At 37.8% G+C, this 6,533-nt stretch overlaps 2 long non-coding RNA genes across 3 annotated transcripts in view; one reads left to right on the plus strand and one right to left on the minus strand.

Moving 5' to 3' along the window:
• Nucleotides 1–6,533, plus strand: part of LOC106867980 (uncharacterized) — a 637,828-nt gene that overhangs the window by 419,979 nt on the left and 211,316 nt on the right. For both annotated transcript variants that reach the window (XR_008265237.1, XR_008265236.1), the window contains exon 9: nucleotides 1–106. This exon is cut by the window's left edge and continues 258 nt beyond it. This is a non-coding gene — a long non-coding RNA (uncharacterized LOC106867980). The remainder of the gene's footprint in view (nucleotides 107–6,533) is intronic.
• LOC128249108 (uncharacterized) overlaps nucleotides 1–6,533 on the minus strand; it is a 33,816-nt gene that overhangs the window by 2,443 nt on the left and 24,840 nt on the right. The window contains exon 2 of the long non-coding RNA XR_008265238.1: nucleotides 127–283. This is a non-coding gene — a long non-coding RNA (uncharacterized LOC128249108). The remainder of the gene's footprint in view (nucleotides 1–126; nucleotides 284–6,533) is intronic.

The following is a 6,533-nucleotide window of genomic DNA, read 5'->3' on the forward strand; positions in this document are numbered from 1 at the left end:
CAAAGTGTCTTATGTAGGATTGGGATGTACAATCTTGAAAGGATCCACAAAGGAAGGAGAAGATGGTTTTCACTGGAAATTGATGTACAACCACAAGCAAGCAATCGTAAGTAAACATTTACCTACCTCTCTGTCTGTCTGTCTGTCTGTTTGTCTTCTTGACTCTCACTCTGTCCATCAATCCAGCCATGCATCCATCTATTCCAGAGCAGGGACAGGTTTCTGAGTTGGGTTAGGGTTGGGGCTCTTGATTATAGAAAGGATTCACCATCAGCTATTGATTCTGTGGGAAATAAAATTAAAATAATAAATATTGGCTTCAAATTTTGGAAACAAGGCTTGCAATTTCAGGGGGAGGGGTCAAGTCGATTCAATTGACCCCAGTATCCAACTGGTATCTATTTTATCAGCCCTGATAGAAAGCAAAGCAAAATTGACCACAACAGATTTTGAATTCAGAATGTAAAGATGGACAAAATGCTGCTAACCATTCTGCCAGTTTGCTGCCTTAAGAATTAAAGTCGATATAAAATAAAATCATATATGCAAGGTAGTGAAGAGGAGAGGAAATTCATTGAAGCCTTATGAATCCTCAGCCTCAGCTACAAATCTCTCTCCCTCCCTTTCTTCTTCCTTCTCCCCCTGTCTCTCTCTATGTCTCTGTATCTATCTATTTCTTTTACTCTTTTAGTCATATGACTGCAGCCATGCTGGGGCACCGCCTTTAGTTGAACAAATTGACCCCAAGACTTATTCTTTGTAAGCCTAATACTTATTCTATCGTTCTCTTTTGCCAAATTGCTAAGTTATGGGGACGTAAACACACCAACATCAGTTGTCAAGTGATGGTGGGGGGACAAACACAGACACACAAATATACACGCCTGCACACACACACACACACACATACATACACACACACACACATATATACGATGGGCTTCTTTCAGTTTCCGTCTACCAAATCCACTCACAAGGCTTTGGTTGTCCCGAGGCAATAGTAGAAGACACTTGCCCAAGGTACCATGCAGTGGGACTGAACCTGGAATCATGTAGTTGCAAAGCAGGCTACTTACAACACAGGCATACCTGTGCCTATCTGTTTATCCATCCATCTATCTATTAGTCTATCTTTCAACACATGAAAAGGACAAGAGTTACAGCTCTGGGGCCGGTGTACACCTTTGGGTATGGACATAAAATTGGTCTACCAAGTGACATTTAATTAGTCTCCATATCTGGCACCAGGAACCTGTTTTGACACCTCAAATAATAGAATTTGTTCCAACAAATTGTCGAAAAATCTACTAGAATTATACAAAAATCCTATCTTACCTCTCTACATCTATACACAAAATGAATTTTCTCAAAGAATTGAGAATAATAGAATTTATTTACTTTAAAAATGTCACGTAAAATATGTTTTGTTTAGTTAGAACAATTCTCAATTGTGCATTACTGAACACATTCAAGTAATTATTGGCAAACTGTTTCAACTTTCAATATGTTATCCAATTAAATGAACAGATGTTAATCTTTGTTTAATCTTTTTTTTCCAAAATGATTTTGTTGATTGCTGAAAGCCTTTGTCCATTGAAGATTTCAAAGACTTGAAATACAGATAACATTTCTAAAATCTTAGTTTCTGGAGTTGATCCCCCAAAAATTCACCTTTTGGTACTTACACACCCACACACATACATACATGCGAGTTGAGCAGGTTGGTGCATGTATGTATGTGACAGGGATCAGTGGTTTTGTTGGACTATACCTCCAATACAACAATACACACATGCACCACACACACACACACACACACACACACAACACTCACACACACAGACTCTGACACACACGCACACACAATGCTCATACACACATACACAACACACACATACACACACACACAAAGAATCAGTTAGCAAAGCTCTCCACAACTTCTTGGAGTTCTGGGCATATAAATCATGTACAGTAAGTCAGGCACAACATTTGGTGAATTACTGAAGCTGCATTTACTGCCCTCTCTTGAGACAAATTCTTATTTTCCAAGGTGGGGTCAAATGCTTAGATTTATGACCAATCAAAGTTACTGGCTGGACTGCTGCTGTGGTGCAAGGCAGACCAAACTAGAAGCAAATGTATAGGCGCAGGAGTGGCTGTGTGATAAGTAACTTGCTTACCAACCATATGGTTCCAGGTTCAGTCCCACCCTCTGGCACCTTGAGCACGTGTCTTCTACTATAGCCTCAGGCTAACCGAAGCCTTGTGAGTGAATTTGGGAGACGGAAACTGAAAGAAGCCCATCATGCATGTGTGTGTGTGTGTTTGTGTGTCTGTGTGTGTCCCCTCATCAGTTGACAACTGATGTTGGTGTGTTTACGTCCCCATCACTTAGCAGTTCGGCAAAAGAGACAGATAGAATAAGTATTAGGTTGACAAAGAATATGTCCTGGGGTCGATTTGTTTGACTAAAGATGGTGCTCTAGCATGGCCGCAGTCAAAGGACTGAAACAAATAAAAGAATTTAGGAACAACTGTTCTGTAGCATTTGTTAGATCTGATGGCTGTGTCTTGAATTTTCAGGCATGAGGAAGTGGCCTAAGAGGAATTTTTGTCTGTTGATGGCAATTAAATTTTTTTAATTAAGTGATAATTTTGACTGTTTAAATATCTGAAACATTTTGCTTTTAGGCAAAGCCTGCAGTTTTGTTGTCCACTGAAGCATGTGTGTGTTCATGTATATATATCAGGAGCCTGGTGTAGCCATCTGGTTCACCAGTCCTCAGTCAAATAGTCCAACCCATGCTAGCATGGAAAGCAGACGTTAAACGATGATGATGATGATGATGATGATATATATACATACATACATACATACATACATACATATTTATATGTGTGTGTTTATATGTGTGTATGTGTGCATGTGGTGTGTGTGTGTACTGCAAAGAGCAAATGAGAGAAAAGCAAAATGGGATTAGTTCCAGTCAAAGTAGTTAACAGCTTCTGTTACCAAGGTGACCTAAGGCTTCTCCCTCAGATTGAAGGATGGATTATATGATACTTGTGTGTGATGTGCAATGCTACATAATAATGAGACATGGGCATTAAATGCAGAAGATTTGTGAAGATTAGAAAGAAATACAAAGCATGCTTTACAGAATGTGTAATGTCAGAGTGAACGACAGAGCATCAATGATTCGAGAGATAAGCTGTGTCTTTCATCTGCTTGGGGGTTGATGTAATAAGTATCAGTTCAGCAATGGGACCCATGTAACTGATCACTCCTCTCCCCCTAAAATTTCAGGCCTTGTGCAAAAGTAGAAAGGATATGAGTGTGTAATGCCAAAGAAGGGCTGAGTTCTCAAACTGAACAATACCTGTGGACAATGGTGGATTGGTCTAAAAATATTTGTTTGCCAGGAGACTAAGGGGGCTCACCTGCAACTACAAGGGGGCCCACACGCAACTACAATGCTATCATTTAAATTTTTTTGTTGTTGTTAAAAGTTTCTTTTTCAACTGTCTACAAACACAGCCAGGCTGAAATAATTAATGCATTCTTCCAGGAGTGAATAAAAAAATTCTCAAACTTGAGATGTGCCCCTTAGATATTAACAGGAGTCTCCATATATGGATTCTAATGGTGCAGGGGCCCACTTGCCATCGGGCAAGCTAGCAGCTTGGCCAGTCCACCACTGCTTGTGGAGTAAAGACCTTCAGAGACATCGGACCAAGTGATGAAAACCTATCTGAAGATGTTGAACCTGACAAAAGGAGACGACAAGGGATTAAGACAATTGGAGAGTTGCTGTATTGAGGGAAACCTGCTCTCTGAGGCAAAGAAGGCAGAGAGAATGTTAAGATGGGCAGATGTGGCATCCATCTTTGTACTCCCTGCTGTCTCTCTTTCTCTCACTGTTCTCACTACATTAATCTGCTGCTCCCTCTCTACTTTGCCCTGCTTTTTCTCTCTCTTACCTCAACAATTTCTCATCTCCCTCTCTTTGGTCCATCTCTACATTACCCTCAACAAGCTTTTCCTGATCTTCTCTCCACAGCTTTTCTGACTCTCTCCCACTCATGCACCCCTCCAACATTATAACATGGAATAGCACTGGATGTCCCCTACTCAACCCACCCGTCATCCTTTCTATTGCATGGAAGTCAGTCAAAGCGGCACTGGCGTCGGCTGTGTTTGGATGGTGCTTTTTTATGTGCCACCAGCACGGAGACCACAACTACAACTTCCATTTGATTTTGATTTGATTTGTTTTTGATGTTGAAGTACTTGACTCAATAGGTCTCCTCAAGTACAGCATGTCACCCTACGATCCAAGGTACTTTTGAGTGGGCTGGTTATGTGACACTGGCATAGATTACAGCTGTGGACTCACTTTATTTACCGGGTCTTCTCAGTCGCAGCATATTTCCAGAGGTCTCAGTCTTTTGGCATTGCCTCTATACACACACATGTGTATATAGATATATATGTATGTATATAATATGTGTAAATATCAATGCTGTGCACCTGCAATTTGTGTATATATATACATGTGTGTGTGTGTGTGTGTGTGTATAAATGATGGATTTAGACAAGACTTTGCTCTCTTTTCGCAAGAACCTTAGAGTATACCCCCCCCACCTATGGAAACTGATCTTCTCAGTCCTGCCCCTTGACACCTCAACCTATTATTTCTTATGCAAACCTATCAAGACTTTCACTACATCCATTCACAAATCCCCTTAGAACATTGCTAGGAGCTTAGTCAAAACATGTTCCCCATGATTTCACATTTGTCAACTCATGAAAAAAGTTTCAAGAATTCTTCACAACACGCTAATGATGCCTTATCTAAAAGTATTTGTAAGGATGAATTAACATCCATTGATGTCCACATAAAACCCCAAACTGCAACAGATGTAGAAACACCTGGCATAAGTAACACTACAGCTTAGCTGTAACAACCCCAGTAGCTTGTGTATTCTTCACTGCCCTTAAAAAGCACTTTAACATGCAATGTAGTGCCCAGTTTTTAACAGGAATAGTATCAATATCTTCTATACCACTATCTTGTATTTTGCTCAACTTTGCAAACTCCAACATCTTTAAGTTTAACAAATGTCAAGCAGAAGGGTCTGGCAGGCAATGCAACTGTCCCAACCATGATGTATACCCCCTCTATCAATGCACCATGCAGACACTCCGTACCTCAAAGGCTTATATCAGCTTGGAATCAAACCATACATTTAAAAACCCTAATTAGACATGGTTAGCTTCATATATTTGGGAAATGGAAGTTAAGTCTACATCTTTCAACTTAAACTGGAAAATTCTGGAAAGGGTAAATTTATACTCAGGTAACATGAAACCATGCAAACTCTGTACTATAGAGACCTTGGAAATTCTCTTTACCTTCCTACTTTCTCTGAATGTTTGTCTTCTTGCATGCACAGGATCTCAGAAACATAAAAATGAAAATAAACCTGTTGCCCCAACTGTTAACGAATAACCTGTTCTTTATGTGCTACTATAAATTTATTATTTTCTTTTTTATTAGTTATGTTCTGATTCATTATATGTATTAATTTTGTTAATCTCCATATATATTCTAATCTCTCTATTTTCTGCCCCTGAATATATTACATTTTCCCAGTGACTACTGCCTTTCACAAAACTAACTTATATCTTTTCCACATAATTAACTGTATCCTTCTTATCCTCCAACCTGTCTCCGCCTACTCTGCGCTTCCATTATTGGCACATGTAGTTAAAAACCACTCACTCTTTGCTCTTGTCTTCCCATTTCTCTATCTTATTACACTACCTCACACTATACAGCTTATAGCTACTATTAGAGTTAGTAGTGTTTATGTTACCACCATTACCATCATACTATATATCTTACCAGTTTAACATGGCAAGACACACCTTAAAAACTTGCACATACACAAATGTGAATTACATTTTCATTCTGTTTATGTTTCCAAGTTTTTGACAATATAATTATATAATGGACTAATAGTTCTTGTTGATGTTGCTATCTTATGTCATTCTATCTACACATGTCTTCTTTCTCCTCACTATTATTATTATTATTATTATCATTATTATTATTATTTTTATTATTATTATTATTATTATTATTATTATTATTATTATTATTATTATCACATAAATAAATAAAAAATACTTACATCACACCTTAGTTGCTAATTACAAGATGAATAATACTTTTAATGCTTTTCATTTAAAAAGGATTTGTAAATATATGTGTTTGTGAATGTATATGTATCTATGTACATATATATATGTACGTATGTGTATGTGAACATACGTATATATGTATGTTTAAGTTCATTATTTGTTATATTTATGACTAAAACTCTCTGCAAATATTTTCTCAATCTACCATGTAATTTTACAAGAAATAGAAGGCTTTTTGCAAAGTTAGATGTAAATATATTTATATATATATATATATATAAATTGTAAATGTAAAAATAAAAACAAAACACAAAGGATTTTGCAG

The sequence above is a fragment of the Octopus bimaculoides genome, chromosome 11 (assembly GCF_001194135.2).
Source record: "Octopus bimaculoides isolate UCB-OBI-ISO-001 chromosome 11, ASM119413v2, whole genome shotgun sequence".
Taxonomy (NCBI): Eukaryota; Metazoa; Mollusca; class Cephalopoda; order Octopoda; family Octopodidae; genus Octopus; species Octopus bimaculoides.